This window comes from Arvicola amphibius, chromosome 9, assembly GCF_903992535.2.
Source record: "Arvicola amphibius chromosome 9, mArvAmp1.2, whole genome shotgun sequence".
NCBI lineage: Eukaryota > Metazoa > Chordata > Mammalia > Rodentia > Cricetidae > Arvicola > Arvicola amphibius.
The window spans coordinates 41,959,438-41,977,994 of NC_052055.2; positions in this window are offsets into that span (position 1 = coordinate 41,959,438).

Genomic DNA, 18,557 nt, shown 5'->3' on the forward strand with positions numbered 1-18,557 from the left:
AAACAACTCAAAATAACTTTAGGAAGTCCCTGAAACTGACCAGCATAACTACCCCTCCACCCGGAGTAAACAATAAAAGCTGAGCGTCCCCCTCAGACTAGGAAAGCCAAGCTGCCAAGACGACTCTGAGACCAGACCTGCTGCCTCAAAGAGGCAGAAACCAGCCGAGCTGCCTGGAAGAGGCTTAGATCAACCCAGGGCACCTGGAAAGGGCACTCTCCAACATGTTGAGCTGCCCGTAGGCTGTGCAATGTTCCCGGCTTTGTGAGCTGTCACCTGCGCTGGGTGGGCTTTGGTGATGGAGCTGTCTTTGAGTCACTTCTACTCCTATAAGTAGCCCCCCCCACCCACATTCATGTTAAGTAACCCCGATAAAACTAACGTCTCACCAAGTTGTGCTTTGGTGGACTCCATCCTTTGGTCTGTTATGGGCTCCTTATCTGGGGTGAGTAGACTTGTGTGTAGTGTCTACCCCCAAGGAAAGTCTTATCAAACAACGAATGCTTAGCATGTACATACAAGATGCTGAGCTTAATCCCCGGAGGACCTGTGGGGGTTGTGTGTGCATGTGCGTGCATGTGTGCGCGTGCGTGTGTGTGTGTGTGTGTGTAGGGTTGTTCATTCGTCTCACAGCAAATCTGCATAACCCACAGTTTGTATTCAATCCCTATTATATTTTTACCAACAAGAAGGTTGTAAAAACGGACTCAGCAGTTAAAAGTACTTACTGCCCTTGCAGAGATGAGGGTTCAGTTCCCAGCATCCTCATGGTAACTCACAACCATCTATAATTTTAGTTCTAGGGAATCAAATGCCCCCTCTGGCATTGCACGGACACAGTACACATACATACATGCAGACAAAACACCCATACACAGAAAACAAAAATAAATATTTTAGGGGAAAAAACAAGAGGAAATGTGCACCGTTTGTCAACAGAAGCACCTGGATTTGAAGTGCTGATTCATGCTACAGAACTTTCTGCAAAAGAAAAAAAAAAAATCTATCCCCACCGCCTCCAGGCCCCAATGCCTTTTCCATTCCTAATCATTTGCCTTTAGCGCCATCTAGTGGAACCATTTAATATAATCAGCTCCTGCCGAAGTCTTCGGTGCTTTCACGTAGGGCCGGGTGAAGAGAAAAGACTGCCTGACATTCCCAGACCTTGCCCCGCTGCTTTGCTGGAAGGCATTCAATAAACTTTGCCCTGTGGATGAGCTGCTGCAGTAGGCGTAGGCCGAGTATGCCGAGGCCTGCGCTCTAGCACGGTGTCTAGAAAGAAGTCCTTGAAAATCCCTGCACGGGGGGGGGGGGGGGCGCTATCCTAGGACAGTCTGGAGTCTGGAAGTGAACCTGGCCCACGGACAGCATGAGAGGCACCGAATGCTACTGTGGTCCTGATGGTGAGGCTGGCAGGTGGGGAACCAGTCCCTGGGAATAACCCTGGCAGGGATGAATGACTGCACAAGCGCCGATCCCATCTCCATCTCCCAGCTCTGCATCAGCAGCTCACGGACCCTGTAGAGGCCGGCTGAGTTCCCCAGGGCTGATGGACCAAGAGGACATTTCAACAATGAAAGCTCCGGTGCGTTGCCAGTGTTGTGGGAGTGGGCGGGTCTTCACTTGGCAGTCTTCCAGGAATAGCAGTGGCCAGGACTGCTCCTGGTGGGGACCTGTCTATTCCCTTCTCTCCCCACTCCCTTTCTTGTTCATTTTTGCCCCCTCCATCCTTGTGCCCTCACACTGGGTTAAGCCCCTTCTCTCTCCCACGTAAAGCTAGGTGGGTGTTCAGCCTGTGAGGAGGAAAGATGATAACAAAAAGGATGGATTTGTATCCTGGAGAGCTGCTGTGCAAACCATGACTGGACACTGCCTCCCTACATGGCCCTCTCAAAGATGGCGTTAGAAAGACACCATTTGTAGCCGGGCGGTGGTGGCGCACGCCTTTAATCCCAGCACTCAGGAGGCAGAGGCAGGCGGATCTCTGAGTTCGAGGCCAGCCTGGTCTACAAGAGCTAGTTCCAGGACAGGCTCTAAAAAAGCTGCAGAGAGACCCTGTCTCGAAAAACCAAAAAAAGAAAAAAAAGAAAAAAAAAAAAAGAAAGACACCATTTGTTATTTATGCAAAAGTAACCGTAAGTAAGGACCACTGCCCAGGGCGGGTCTCTTCATCCAAGAGGAAGACTAAGGTTCAAGGTTCAGGTTCCTAATGAGTGGGGATGGGGCAAAGGGTTGGAAGGGGAGAACCCAGAGCCCAGATCCTATCAGACTGGGAAATCTACTCTCAACTCCCCACCTTTTAACCCCCTCCTCACACCCACCCCAGCTCATGGCCTTCAGCATAGCTGGTAGGAGCCAACTTTGAGAGATGCAGCAGATCTTCCTGCTCCCCACCTCACCTACAGCCCAGGCCTCCTGTTCTCTTTGTTTTGTTCTGTTTTTATTTTTTTTCCTGGGTTTGGACCCCTGCAAGCCACAGAGAGTCAGAAGATTCCAGAGAAAACCTTAAGCCTGCCAGGAGGAGGCTCCACATTTGATGTCCCTTCTTCTATAGAAGGTGGAGGCAAGCGGGCTGTGGATGCTCAGAAGAGGAGAAGCAGAGGCTGAGTGGGGAATACAGACCACAGAGGCTCAGGGTATCACTGAGCCTGTCATCTGGAGCTAGCCTGTCACATGTCTGTCCCCTCAGCCTGTCCAGGGATGTGCATCTGTGTCCCGGGGAGTTAGAAAGAGCATGCAGGGTTACCACCCACCCCTCTTCTCCCAGTTCCAGGATTCCTCCCAGGATGTAGTGGGACCCTCTCGTCTGAATCCCATGAACCGTGTCCTCTAAGAGCTTAGGTCTTGGGCTGTCCTGGGGAAGAAGTTATGCATCTGGCCATGTGTGCTATGGAGCATACAGGCTTATACCACTGCAAGTCATGTGAGGCATATGGCCCTGGCCTGTGACAAGACCTGTCCTCCCTCTAGCCCCTGTATTTTTCACACCTCCTGCCTTCAGGCAGCACCCAAGGATCTTATAGACCAGGCAGCTGGACAGGTGAGTTTTGCCATCTTGCCATCGAGTAAGCCATGAGGCCTGGGAAGTGTAAGACGAGAGCCGAGCCTTCTCCACAGGACCTTCTCATGTTACTCCAAGCTCCATGCCCTAGCCCTGTGGACCACCTAGTGGTTGGGAGGCTGAGTAGGGTCTCCAGCTCCTCTGAGTCCCACATAATTAGACTCGGGGCCAATGGGAAACCTTGGCTAAGGATTCCAATTAAGGTGTCCTCTACTTGACAGACTGTGTCTCCAATTTTTTCCTTCTCTTAGAACTCCAGTCTTGCCCCAAAAGAAGATGAGAGAGAGAGAGAGAGAGAGAGAGAGAGAGAATATTCAGGGAGCTGAAGAGAGGGTTCAGTGGGAGAAACACGTGTTCCTCTTGCAGAGGCCCTAGGTCAGCTCCCAGAATCTACATGGCAGTTCCCAGTCACCTGTAATTGCAGTTCCAAGGGATCCAATGCCTCTTCTGACCTCTGTATCAGACACACATACATACATGCAGACAAAACACTCTTATACATACAATAAAATGAATCGAAACTAAAATAAAAAGGATTCTGGCTTCTATAGTGGGTGTTGGACTTTCTTTACCAGCTGCAATTGCTCCTCTAGATCAGGGGATAAGGGTGATAGGCCTTCCATGTGTCCCCAGAGTCACACTGAGGAGGTGCAGGGAGCTTTGTGGATGCTCCAGTGAGGGACCTAGAAGTTGGGAGTCACACACTGAGGAGGCCACGGAGGAGTACAGCTTATATGGTTCTTCATAGCCCGCAGGACCATCAGTCCAAGAGTTGGTTGATGAATCATCCATCAAGAAAATGCACCAAAGCCATTCTGATGGCGGTTTTCCAAAGTGACTCTAGCTTGTGTCAAGCTGACATAAAAACAGCCAGCACAGGGCTTACTTAACAAAGGCCTCCTTCCGACTGTCCTACCAGACCCTCCAACACCACACCAAGGACAGACAGTACTGTGCTTGACAGTGGCTTTTGTCTCAGGCAAAGTGCCGAGTCATCCTTTTCTTCCTTTCTTTAAAAAAAAAAAAAAAGTAAAAAAAATTCTTAGCAGGGAGATGGTGGTGCACAGCCTTAATCCCAGCACTTGGGAGACAAAGGCAGGCAGATCTCTGACTTAGCAAAGCCAGTCTGGTCTACAGAGTGAGGACAGCCAAAGCTACAGAGAGAAATCCTGTCTTAAAAAACCAGCACCACTACCACACAAGTGTGTGCATGTACATGCATGCATACTTGTGCTCTCAGAGGCCAGAAAAGAACACCAGATCCCCTGATCCCCTAAAGCTGGATCTAGGTAGTTGGGAAGCAGGTGGTGAGAACCAAACTCAGATCCCCTGCAAGGGCAGCAACTCTAACTGCTGCATTGTCGTCCCCCCCCAACCCTGTGAGAGTAGCATTTCCTGAGTAGGAGTACCCACACTTGGGATTTCTAATTTTCTTATCCTTGCTCACATGAATCTTCTCATGTCCTGACCTGAAATACCTAATATGATAGTGTTAAATGTCAGCTTGACGGAATTGGTGATCACCTGGGAGATGGGTCTCTGGGTATGCCTGGGGAGGGGGTATCCTGGGCTGTAGAAATGGAGAATGGGAGCCAGGTAGCAAAGCCATCTTCATTGCAGTCTGAGTGCAGACGCCAGAGGAGCTGTCCTCTTGCTCTCACCACCACGCTGTCCCTGCCTGCTGCCATGTCCCTGTGCCCCCCACCCAACTCAGTCCTTCTAACTGTGAGCAACTTTTGCCCCTGAAGTTGCTCTTGTCAGATTATCTTGTTATGGTAAAGAGAAATTAGCCTGGTGGTGGTGGTGCACACTTTAATCCCAGCACTCAGGAGACAGAGGCAGGTGGGGTTCGAGGCCAGCCTGGTCCATAAGAGTGAGTTTCAGGATAGTTAGGGCTACACAGAGAAACTCTGTCTCAAACAAAGAGGAAAAGAAAAAAAAAAAAGAAAAAGAAAAGAAAAAAAGGAAGGAAGGAGTGAAAAAGTAACTAAGACACACAGGTCAAAGAACATAAACATTCCAAATGTTTCAAATGATCTCTGGATACCCCAACTAAAGGTGGCATCCACATCCTCTTATAGAACAGGCTGTGGCCCTGACCTGCCTTGCCCACTGTGTCATCCACGCTGGCTGGCACCACTGCTGCTTTTATTTACGTTTCTCTGGACTGGGGAGCTGGCTCAGTGGGTAAGAGCACTTGCCGTGCAGGCTTGAGGACCTGAGCTCAGACCCCAGCACCGTGTGGAGAGTTGGACACTATTTCCTGTGCACCTGTAACCCTGGTACTGTGGTGAGCAGAGACAGGAGCGTTTCTGAGGCATGCTGGTCACTAGCCTAGCCCCTGGTTCAGTGAGAGACCTCGGTTCAAAGGAATAAAGCAGAGCGATTGAGCAGGACATGTGAGATCCCACTCTGGCTTCTCTGCACTCGCACCTGTACCTACATGTATGCATACACCACGAACTATAGAATAGAGCTCTATCTACATACACCACAAACTATAGAATAGAGCTCTAGTTACATTTCTCCCCCAATTCAGGGAACACAGTAACACATAAACTTCCCCAAAGGAAAAGACACACCTACAGAACTTTAAAGACAAACAGATGATTTCCCGTGAGAGGAAAAGTCCAGAAACGCCTTCCATCCCTGTTGGTCTTCTTCATTCTTGAAGGCGGGAGAAGCAGCAACTGGGAAAGGTTGAGAGAGGGAGGCCTGTGGGCCAGTGTGACAAGCTGATTCCTGCCTCCTGTGGAACCTTGCGGATGGCCTGCCTGTTCTGATCTTCCTCTGTGACACAGGGGATAGCAGGGCTGGGAAGATGGGCGAGGCAGATCCATTGTGAGGCAGATCTCTGCTTAGGGCCCTTTGTATGCAGAACAAACATGGTCTCTGTCAGAGAGGAAGGGAGCTGGGCCGGAGGAGGCCTGTCTCAGGGGTGCCTGGAGAGCAGACCTGTGGACATCCCTAACTGCCCGTGCTTGCTGAAGGTGCAGGGTGGAGGTTCTGGAGCTGAGACTGTAGCTGGGACTGTTTTGAGAAAACCTGCTCTCACACCGATAAGCTGCCTGCTAGAGGATGTTATTTCTGGATGGGCGGAGATTCCGCAGGGCTGGGGCTCCTTCCTGTCCACACCATGTGGGTCCACTGCCTTCCACCAGACCTGACTTGAACGATAACCAGGGGACAGCCACAGCCTGTTGCTCAAGGCCTCCACGATGCTGCGGGGCCAGCTATCACAGGACCCTGGATTCCTGGAATTGTCTGACAGAGTGGAGGCCTGTTGTCCATCCCCTGACAGGCCATGCACTCCAAAACAGGTTATTTTGGTCACTCCAGCCGCTGGCTTTTGGCCTGACGCATATCTATATTAAACTGCTATGAACTAGCCATGGCAAGCCGCATCGCCTACTCTGCTGGGACGGTTTTCAATTACAAGGTTCTTTCTGTCACCGGTGAATCTGACCTTGCCCAGACCACCATGCCCTCAGCGAGCTGAATCTCCCTAACAGCTGTCGATCCAGATCTCGGTGAAAAAAAATCCTCATCTTGAACATTTTGAGTCTAATCTGTTGTTCTTTGTGGACTTGGTTTCTATCTAGTATTGAGCTGGCAAACATCTGACTCGGTGCATGGCGGACTGTGTGTGTGCCGATAGGCCCTCCGCTGTCACCCAGGAAGTTCTCTTGTGCTTTCTTTTCAACAGCTCCTGTCTCCATTCTTTTCTCCTCTGTCCATAGATGAGCTTTGCCTTGCTTTGAGCGTCATGCCAGTGTAACTGTAAGGCTAGGAAGACAGTCGAGTTGGTAAAGTCATTGCTGAGTTCAATCCCAGCATCTACGTAAAGATGTGGGTGTGTCAGTGCTGGCTTGAATCCCAGTGTTGGGGACACAGACAGAGGGATCCCTGGGCATGCCTGGTTAGCCAGTTTAGCCCCATTGGTGAAGGGCAGGTCCAGGAAAGGCATGCTATGACGGTACTCTACCAAACCAACCCGTTTTTGTTTTTGGAGGCAGGGTCTCACTGTGCAGCCCAGGCTGGCCTGAAACTCTCAAGCCTTCTGACTCAGTTTGTAGAATGTGGGTTGCCACTGCCCCAGCCTCTACCAGTGTGTGTTAAACAAAGGCTCCAGAGTCAGCTCCAGGCTAAAAGTTGACTTGAAGTCAGTGCTCTTCCGTTGAGTGTCAGCTGGGCCTCCGATCCTTGGATGGATACAAGCGTATCCATGGGCACCAAAGGCAGCCAGGTTGATTATGAGGACCCAGAGGTCACCTCGTGGATAAATGAATGCCCTCAGAGAAGAAAGGGGCAAGCCTCTGAGTTATGGTCCTCTCAGGTCACATGTGGCTCTGGGACAGAGAACTGCCTCCTGAGGGTGGTCCTCTGACCTCCACATGCTTGTTCTTCCCCTCCCCCACAAAACAGAAAGTGGAAGGTAACTGAGTGCTGAACCTGGGGACCTATAGTGGTGGTCTCCATTATTATCTCTTTTATTATTTCTTGCAGATGACCTAGGGCCTTTGGGGGCACTAATGGGAAGCCGTCTTCTTCTTCTTCTTCTTCTTCTTCTTCTTCTTCTTCTTCTTCTTCTTCCTCTTCCTCTTCCTCTTCCTCTTCCTCTTCCTCTTCCTCTTCTTCTTCTTCTTCTTCTTCTTCTTCTTCCTCCTCCTCCTCCTTCTACTTCCTTCTTCCTTCTTCCTCCTCCCCCTCCTTCTTTTTCCTTAGGTTTTTTGAGATAGGGTTTCTCTGTGTAGCCTTGGCTGTCCTGGGACTCGCTTTGTAGTTCAGGCTGGCCTCAAACTCAGAGAGATCCACTTGCCTCTGCCTCCTGAGTGCTACACTCATATTTAGGCAGTTTTGCCCTATTTTCCTTCATTTGTCTCCTTTTTTTTTCTTTTCTAAATTCATTTTAGACAGGATCTCATGGATCCCAGGCTGACCTGGAACTCACCATGAAACTGAGGACAGTCTTGAACTCCTTGAACCTCCTGCTTCCCCTTCCCAAATCCCAGGATTACAGGTGAGTATCGATATGCCCAGCTTTCCTTTCTAATTTAAGAAATGATTTCTCGTTGTCTTGCCCAGAACCCACCCGACCTCCCAGCCTTTCTGCAGAGGAGCATGCAGGGTTGAGCCAGTGCACCTGCCTACCCTCTCCATTTGGTCAGTATGTTGCCTTGGGGATCTCCCAAGCTAAATATTTTCTAAATATTTTCCCTCACCCCTCCCCTGGGCCCTTAAGTCCCTATCTGACCTCAAACTGGCCTCCTTCCTCCATCTCCTCCGCTAATGTTTACGGAACACTTACTATGTGCCTGGCATTTTGCCTCCAGATGCCGTTGCTGGCATCTTCAAACACGGCAGGTCTTTCTGACCCGTGAGACTCCTTGTCATTTCCTCCCTTCTTAGTCTCCATCTGTTCATCTGTAAAATGCAGTGACACAGAGGCCCTGAGGCTTCCTGCCACCCCCACCCCCACTCCAGGCTGTAGCAATCCCTGGTGGCTATGGGCAAATGTCAGGGTTAAATTCGTGTCTGAGCTCGGAGGTGATGGGAAAACCACAAAGCTGGAAGGGTCCGAGTGGCAGTTAGGAAGGCGTCTGAGATTAAATTCTGACTGGGACCCTCTAACATATGGTGGGGGCTCTCGTCCCATGTCAGGAGAACATTTAGGGAGCTCCAAGCATCACCTCTCTCCCGACAGAAGAGGGAAAAGCTAAGCCAACTGCTTGGTGAAGCGCCCTGTAGGAAGCACCTGCCCCAGACCCTGACCTCTGCTACCCCGGAGAAGCGAGAAGCGCTGATTTAGGGTAAACAAGCTTTGTTGTTCTAGATAATGGTTACTTTGTAATTTGGTCAAGCCCTCCATCTCAACACACCTTGGATGGAGCTCCGGGGCCAGGGCACCAGAGACTCAACTCCTCCCACTCCGTCTGTAATTCTAGATTTCTCCTCCCACCGATTCCCTCCTTCACCCTTTGCCTTCGCTGGAGGGCTAGGCGTGCTGACACGACCTCGGACGAGGGGAAAGGGGAGGGGAGGCTGGGAGGTGCGGCGGGAAGCTTGCAGCAGGCTAGAGCACAGGAAAGCTATGGGCTTCACGGCTGATTTCTGTGAAGAACTTTCGACATTCGTGAAGATTTAAAAACACCTAACTCTCAAGTGTGGGCAACCTAAAGAGCGTGGAGTTTTAAACATTGACTTCATTCGTTTATCAAGCTGTCGCCCGTTCTGAGCCTCAGTTCCTTCGTGGGTAAGTGGTCAGGATAAAAAGCACCAAGCCCTTAGGAGTACTGGGAGGACCCTAGCTTGGATGATACTCGCAGACCTGGCCAGCGGCGATGTCTGTGGATACTCGGGTGCGGAGCGCGCCCTCGCAGACGCACTGGCGCGGACACCGTGGCAGGTCTGCAGGTGACGGAGAGACGTCGGCAAGTTAACGGCGCTCGTTCAGCGATCCAGGAGCCACTTGGTGGGGCTGGGGATCTCGAGCTGGGTCGGGAAGGGAGAGGGGCGGAGCTGGCGCGGCCACCTATCAGGGCCCAGCCCGCCGCTCACATTAACCCGCCTCCGGCCAGCGCCCCCGACTCTGCCACCGCCGTCTGGACCGAGAGGTGTTCGGGCAGCTCGCCCACCGCTACGCCAGCGAAGCCCGGCAGGTAAGCGCCAGGTAGCCTCAGACCAAATGGCTGGAAGGTTGGGGACCGGTGTCCAAGTCCCTCGGTGGCCCCGGCTCCGAAACGTCCCCTCCCTGGCTGCCACCCCAGAAGGTGCTAGCCGCGTCCGCGTGCCCCGCCGCGCATCCGTGCAATGGGGGTGAGCCCCTGCGTCTCGGCCCCAGGACACGATGAGCAAGTGCCCCTCGCTGTTGCCGCTCCCTCGGTGTCGAAACCTTAAGGGGCGAGAATCGGGGCTCTGCGCTGTGCGGCTGAGATCAGGGCGCGGCACTGCCAGTGTAGGGCGGCCAGGCTCGGCCCGGGCCGCAGGCGGAAGATGGCGTCTGCACCTGTCCCCGCGAGGACCCGGGAGTTCGCATCTGTCCTCCCCCGTCCGGGGATCCTGGGATTTGTACCGTCCCTGAGGCGACCTGGTGGTTTACACCTGTCTCCGACAGAATCCAGGTTTCGCATCTGTCCCCGCTGGGACCTGGAGGGGGGTGGGGGGAGGATGCCCGTCTTCGAGGGGACAGCAGAAGGGCCTTCTTAAGAGACTCGGGCAGACCAAATCGGTACTTCTTCAAGCTCTTTGCCACTTGCCCACGTCCAGGAGCAAAGACCCGCCGGGCTCGTTACTTCGGATGTTTGTGTGGGGATTAGGGACCCTCAGGAAGGTCGGCCCTGTGCGCTTTCCTGGGTCAGCGCTGGTGTGTCACTTTTGTTGACCTCTCCAACCCTGTGGTCTTGCAGATGCATGTGGCTTTGTAAACTGCTAATTGCTGCTCCGAAGTGCAATGAACCACCCTGCAAAATGTTGCTGTTTCTTGTTGACGTTGCCACTGCAGTTGTAACACTGTTACTGTGGCCTGGAGCCAGCTGCAGCTTCCTAGAAGGCCAATCTTCTTCCTACTTTGGGAAGGGGTCAGTGAACCTTGCTCTAGGCTGAAGAATCACCTAACTTCTGCGGAGCAGGAGCTCTGGTTTTAGATAGAGAAACTGAGGCTTATGCTCCAGTGGTCACTTCCTGGCTGTGTAGCTTCCTACAGACTCCTCTGCCATTCTGCACCTCAGTTTGTTGAGTTTGTGAAATACATTCCAGTCTAGCTTGGTGGGAAGGAACCCTACCCAGGAGACTGCTGAACTACTCAGCAATGTTGCTGCTGTCTTGAGTTCTACTCCATCTGAGCATATTTTGGACGAGTAGCTTTCTGTATGCTTATTGTTACTGTTCTACGAGTATCCACTTGGATACATCTGGGGCAGTTGGCTAGCTTTGGATGCAGTGTCCTGCATGGGGCAGGTGTGTACTCCTGACCTCCCACACCTGCTCCTCCCCACCTCCTCACTTTCCCCTACTTCCCCATTTTGTCCCCTTCTATTCTCCAGGATTTGAGGCTTGCTTTTTTGGTTTGAGGCAGTGTCTCATGTAGCCTCGCCTGCCTCGAGCTCGGTATGTAGCTGGATATGGTGTGGTCTTGAATGCCTGATCCTCTTCCCTTCACCTCTGGAGTCCTGGGATTCCAGGTGTAGTCACTGTGTCCAGTTTATTTGCTGCTAAGGCTGGAACTCACGGTTTTGTGCGCACTAGACCAGCACTACCGACTGAACCCCCTATTTAAATTTTTCCAGACACAGTTTCTCTGTGTAGCCTTGGCTGTCCTGGAACTCGCTCTGTAGACCAGGCTGGCCTCGAACCCAAAGAGATCCACCAGCCTCCCAAGTGCTGAGATTAAAGGTGTGTACCGCCCCTGCCCAGCACCTTCTTTTTTTTTTCTTAAGCCCTCACCATGTAGTAGAGGCTAGCCTTGCATTTTCAGTCCCCCTGCCTCTGACTCCTGAGTGCTGACTCTTTGGTCTGTTTTCTGTTACTAATAACACAGTGCCCCAGATGGAGTGATAGCCATCTTGCAGGCAGAAGACACACATTGTGTATGTGACACTTTCGGGTCAGTGTACACTCACAACCTTGTCTCATTTTAGTCGCCTGCCTCTAAATACCACAGTGAGGTTGAGTTCTAAATACCTGACAATGGGGAATAAATTTCAACGCTCCAAGCTCTGGGGACCCTCGGGTCACGCCTAACCACCACACCTTCACCTTCTGAGCTCAAGGGCACTGTGCTGATGCTGAACTCAGCAGCTGTTTCTCAGTTAGGTTTAAAAGTTGTCTTCGGTTTTGCATTTTTATATTTTAGAGACAGGGTCCCACACGCTATAGACCAGGCTTTCTTTCAACTCTCGATTCTGCTGCTTCTGAGAGGCTAGGTTTATGGACCGATGGCACCATGCTTCTGAGAGGCTAGGTTTACGGACCGATGGCACCATGCTTCTGAGAGGCTGGGTTTATGGACCGATGGCACCATGCTTCTGAGAGGCTGGGTTTATGGACCGATGGCACCATGCTTCTGAGAGGCTGGATTTATGGACCGATGGCACCATGCTTCTGAGAGGCTGGGTTTATGGACCGATGGAACCATGCTTCTGAGAGGGTAGGTTTATGGACCGATGGCACCATGCTTCTGAGAGGCTGGGTTTATGGACCGATGGCACCATGCTTCTGAGAGGCTGGGTTTATGGACCGATGGCACCATGCTTCTGAGAGGCTAGGTTTACGGACCGATGGCACCATGCTTCTGAGAGGCTGGGTTTATGGACCGATGGCACCATGCTTCTGAGAGGCTAGGTTTATGGACCGATGGCACCATGCTTCTTTTTATTTTTCTCACCTCAAAAATGTGTACCCTGCCAGAGGATGGTGGCTTCCAGCCCAAGCTTGAAAATGCAGAGTGTCATTTTCCAACCTGGTGACAAGCTCATTTAACTAATCTTCTAAGCTAATCTTCTTCTAAACCATCCCCTAGTTAGTATTTAAAGTTACTTTTGTTTTGTTTCCAGTCCTGGCGCTGGGATCCTGGACTTTGTGTGTTTTAAGCAACTCTCTGCCTCTGAGTTCCACCCCAGCCGCAGCTGACCCTTTTTGGTAGGGATATTTCTTCAAGTACTGGGACGTTTGTTGGTTGTTTGTTTTTCAAGACAGGGGTTCTTTGTGTAGCCTTGGTTGTCTGTCTTGGAACTGCTTTGTAGACCAGGCTGACCTTAAACTCACATAGATCTGCCTGCCCCTGCCTCCTGAGTGCTGGCACTAAAAGCATGCGCCACTACCGTCTGACTCCTAGGAAGTTTATAAGAGATCAGCAGAATGATCTTTGTGGGTGTCTAGCTGGAGCGTCATCTTTTGACACCTGTGAGAAGTCCTCTGTGTCTAACGCTTTTTGTCATCTCACTGGTCAATTGCTCTGTCCTAAACCCTTGTCTCTCTGAAGTGACCTCATGTATTTGTGTCCTGACTCAACGGTAGTCTGCAGGCTTTGTGAGACAAGGGATATCAAAGGGTAGGTCCCTGGTGCCTGTCATAGCTTGGGCATTTGGAATAAGTAACTCTGAATGGAGGGGTTGCCTGCATGCTGGGCTCTCTGTAAGGTGGCTGACATACAGAAATGAAATTACTGCTGGATTCACTGAAAGCAGAGAAGGCTGGAACCGTGGACTGGAGATGTAGCTCAGTTGGTAGAGTGGCTGGATAATACACACAGATTCCTGAGTTCAACTCCCAGTACCGAATAAACCAGGGATAGCAGAAAACATCTGTAATGCTAGCGTCCTGGAACTCACTCTGTAGACCAGGCTGCCCTTGAACTCACAGAGATCCACCCGCCTCTGCCTCCTGAGTGCTGGGATTAAAGTGGTGTGCCACCACCACCGGCTATGCTAGCACTTGCGAAGAAACAGGAGGGGCAGAAGTCCAAAGTTGCTCATTCATGGGTGCATATTGAGTTGGAGGCCTGGAATACAGGAGACCCTGTCTTGAAAGGAGAAACAGGGTACAGCTAGCCATCCTGTCTCATGTTCCCTTTCCATGACTTCTCTCTGAGTGGCATGGAGGGGGTAGTTAGAAGGACATATTGGCCAGTGAGACCTAGTGCTGTCCCTGCCACAGACAGTGTTTCCCCCTCTCCCTGGAAAGCATCCTGTTTTTAGTGAGTCAGTTACATTCGTGGACAATTGATGGCTCTTGCTTCCCCGGCGGCTGACAGAGAGGATCCCACGAGAGAGTCACTGTTTTGCTGTCTGCCTGGAACAATTCAGAAACTGTTTCAAGGAAGTTCTGAACGATGCCCGGCTTTTGTTGGTAGTGGCCACCAGGAAGCCAGTCGTGGGTCTGGACTGGGCGTGTGTGGCTGCTTTCTTTGTCCTACCCTTGGTTGGCTGAAGCCAAGCCTTAGGGGAACAGTGTCAGCAAATACATTCCCGGCCCATTTCTTGGCCTCGAGGCAAGCAGGAGGGGCGGGCAAGGTGGCCAGGGCACAGGGTGGCATGAAGAGGGCAGCTGATTTACCTAGTGTCAACATTAGGTTGTGACAATACAAAACAGCCTCTGGGCACTGCCAAGCAAACCTGTTTTTCTGGAGATGGGAGAAAACTTGGTGCCTAGTTACTCTGCTTGCGAGGAGACTTAGCATGCTGGGAAGGGCGGTGAAGGAGAGCCCACCTGGCTATCTGGTGAAAGACGATGTTCCGGTAAAGGTGAAAGTTAGGGTACTGAGCAAGAAAGAAAACCACTTCACGAGGAAGGAACTGCAATGAGGAAGCACCCCTATATGGGTACCAGAGCAAGGCCAGCTGTGTGTTAGGACAGCTAGAGAGGTCCTCAGATGTGGAAAAATGATCGATGGTAACTAGACCCAGTTGGCAGGAGGTGGTCAGTGTAGACAGGACTTCTGTGGGCCTTTAATGAGCATACCCTCCTTAGGGCACGTCTCCAGGGAGGCTCTCTTCCTGTCCTAATGGGTGACCCAATGGCCCAGCATGGGTATATGGCCACTCTAGGGTCCTCCACACAAGGGCGTTGTCTTCCCTGTCCCCGTGTGCTGCTCATTCTCGATGTCTCTCAGAGAACTTTCTCTGCTGCCACACGCTGCCATGCCTTCTCCCTGGGCAGACAGACAGGTAAACATTGATTGAGGCCATAAAAGGCCAAGAGCCCAATCCAGGTCAGCTGACCCAAGGTGCTAGGACAACAGGGTGAGGAGAAGTTGAATCCTGTCCTGGAGACTGGAGGGTTGAGGAGCAAATAGGTCCCCTGGCCTATCTGGAGCATGGGATGCAGAAGACTTAGTAAAAGGGTCTGGGTGAGAGCCCAGTACCATCAGAAGGAAGGAGGAGGATGGAGTCCGCCTCCCAGAGGAGCCCAGTAGGTTCTGGGGTTTCGTGCTGGGGCTTGAACTTTCCAAAATGTAAAGAATAAGAAGCTGAAGGGGGAGATGGTAGCTAATCACTCTGTCCTCTAATGGAGACAGAAAAGCACAGAATTCTCTGTGTGTGTGTGTGTGTGTGTGTGTGTGTGTGTGTGTGTGTGTGTGATTCGAGACTCAGGAGAATTGTTACATCGTCATACTCTGCTAGCTGGAATACTTTCTAGACGGTTTTTATGGTGGAGCTGGGAGTGGAACTCAGGTTCTGTGTAGTGGCCAGGTGCTCAATCAGGGAGTTGGGTGCCTCAGACAGCAGTATCTCAGAGAGAATTAACCAGGCAAACATACCCTGAGCCTCTCTTTCTTCCCCGATGAAGAATTCGGTGTCCAGGAAGCCTAAGGAATCTATCCAAAGTCACATAGAGCCCAGGGGTCCAGAGGGCCATTCTTGACAAAGGAGTTTACACGAGAAACACAAGTTAAACCAAACACTTGAGGATCGGTCTCTTGTCACGTGCCCAGAAAGAAGGCTAGAGGAAGGAAACAGAGCCCAGGTGGACATGGTCTCCTATACACAGCTGAATGTCCTATGTGTCTTCCTACAGTTTTCAGGCAAATTAAAGACCTGAGAGCAGCCAGGTGCTGGGGTCAGGGATGATATGCAATTAAATGCTTTTTTTCAGACGACATTTAAGCTTGGGCTGAAGCTGTGGCTCAGCTGGTAGAGTCCTTGCCTAGCATCCATGAAGCCCTGGGTTCTTCTCCCAGGACTGAATCAAACTGGACATAGGAGAGTGTCTGAGTCCCAGTACTCAGGAGATGGAGGATCAGAAGTTCAAAGTCATCCTATGTTACATTTTGAGTTCAAAGCCAGCCTTGAAACACAGGGTACTTTGTCTCAAAGAAAAGTTTACATTGTCTGTATATGCTCAGGTTCCCCATTTCCTGCCAATCATTCGTGTAAGTCCCATCACCCTCCTCAAATGTTTGCTTCTAGATCTTTCTTCCATAAGGTTCCATTTACAGATACTGATGAACATCTCCGTGGTCTGTGAAATATGAATATCTTATCTGTATCTATGGTTGGCGACTCACAACCACCTGTAACTCTACTTCTCCGGAGCCTAATGTCCCCTGCTGGCCTGCAAAAACATTGCGCCCTTGGGATGCGCACACATGAAGGCAGAACACCCAGAGTAAAATAAATCTAACAGCGACTTTGCTCAGGGATAGCGCTGAGGTTGGTGGTGACAATGTGCCAGCGAGACTGGAGCTGAACCTGCAGGGTTACTTCCAGGCCACTGCTCTCTGAGTTGCTGGACAACACCCACAGACACGGATGCCCCTTTTTATGTCCCTTCCTTTCTCTCTCCTTCCTGTCTTCCTTCCTTTTTCCACTGTTTTTCTGTCTCTGCTGGGAAGTCAGCCCAGCCCAGCCCATCCCCAGCAAGCTGTTTTGGATATCTACAGGTTCCTGGGCAAAGGGGGGTCCTGAGTCTAGAGGAGGATTAGGGACTGCACCTAGGTTTCAAGATTTTTTGTTGTTGTTGTTTTTTAAAAAAGACAAACATCTCTCTGTTTCCCACCAGTTTGAGCCATTAGTTTTTCTTTGAATTGATGTTGCCAGCCACAGGCATGGAGTCAGACTTCAAGACGACAGCCACATCTATGGTTAAAAAATAATGCCACGTCCTTCCTCTGGCTGTCATGCTCCCCATCCTGCTGTCTCTCCTCCTTCAAGAGAGAAGTTTGTGCTAGTAGGTGTATCTGTCTGTCTTGTGTGTGTATGTAAGCGGGTAGATGTGTGGAGGTCAGAGGTCAGTGATGGGTGTCTTCCTCAATCCCTCCCTATATTTTGGGGGACACAGTTTCTCACGGAAGCTGAAGTTCACCAGTTTGTCTAGACTGGCTGGGCAAGGAGCCCCAGGGATCTTCCTGTCTCTCTCAAGAGTCAGGCTAAGAACCGTCATGTAAGGCTTTTGCACGGATGCCAAGAATTCATGGCCCACTCAGTTTCCCCATGACTGCTGGGTGCCTCCAGGGACACACAGCACATATACCCACAACTCAGAATGTGCATGTGCAACTTTGGTAGCTGCCGTTTGATCCCTCCTAAGAGAGGGAACTTGCCTGTTCAGAGTGGAGTACAGGGGCTATGGTCTTTCGCTGGCTGTGGTTCTAGCTGCCTCTGAGTCCATCAATTCAATGGCAGTTTCGAGGCAGGGTTTCTCTGTGTAGCCTTGACTGTCCTGGAACTCACTCTGTAGACCAGGCTGGCCTTGAACTCACTCAGTGGCCCGCTTTAATGGAGGCCCTGTATGGTGACAGTGTGTGTGTGTGTGTGTGTGTGTGTGTGTGTGTGTGTGTGTGATATCTCATCTTTTCACAGACCTAGGGTGGTATTGGTGTCAGTTGGATTCAGAGAGTTTAGGAGATTGGTCTGTGGTCACAAAGCAGGAGCAGAGAAGGAACTGGAGCCTAGTTCTGTCTGTCCATATGTTCAGAACTTTTCCCAAGTTGTGCATGCTACTAGCACTTGGTGACATTCCAGTTTCATGGTCCGGGGCTGGGGTACTGCATGGGAAGGGCAGCGAGGAGCTCTGATGTTCAGCTAGGGATGTTCAGCTGGTCCCACCCAGCTACGTCCACCCAGATGACTTTGGGGCCCCAGGCTGGTTCCATCTGCTCTTAGTTTGAATATCTGTGAGGTGGGCAGCAGGGTCCTGCCTGCTTGGTGTTGGGGGCACTGGATAAGACATAGCGTGGGGCTGGTCGGTGGTGGTGCACGCCTTTAATCCCAGCACTTGGGAGGTAGAGGCAGACAGATATCTATGAGTTCGAGGCCAGCCTGATCTACAGAGTGAGTTTCAGGACAGGCTTCAAAGCTACAGAGAAACCCTGTCTTGAACAACCAATAAGAAAGAAAAGAAGAAAAGATGCATTGTGGGAGTTTCTGCCAGGGACTGAAGCCCCAATGCCTGCAGGGGCCACACTGGCCGGATCTGTCTTTGCTCCCGGGAGGGAGAGAGCGTGCCCACATTCCCAGATAAGCCTGTGGTCACACAGCTGAGGGCACAGGGGTCACCAAACATGGGCTGGCCCGTGAGGCTCGCTGTATTACCCATCTAAGCTGTGGCATGGCAAGGTTAGCACCTAGATCTGCATGCTGACACACTCACAGCAGCAAGTTCGTCTACCGTGAGTGTGCAGTAAGGTCACTGTGGGCTGCAGCCTGGGTGGGGACACAGGTAGGTGTGTTCTCCTTTCACTGAAGGGTTCCAGTACTCATCTGTAAGTTTGTTGGGAGAAAAAAAGCAAACAAACCACCTAGAGGATGTAAACCAGTGCTGTTTTCCTGGGGTCACACTGGGTCTTCTGGGAACACCTGGCTTCCATTTATTCACTCAACAGACACTTGCTCCACATCTGTCCTGTGTTGAAGTGGGACCCAGAAACTAATAGCAGTCCTGATTTTCAGCTGCTTGCTCTCTACCAGGTCCATATGGATTGTGTCATGGCCCCACGACAGTATCCCAGGGTAGAAGTGACAGCATGGATTGTGTCACTGGCCCCTACAACAGCATCTCC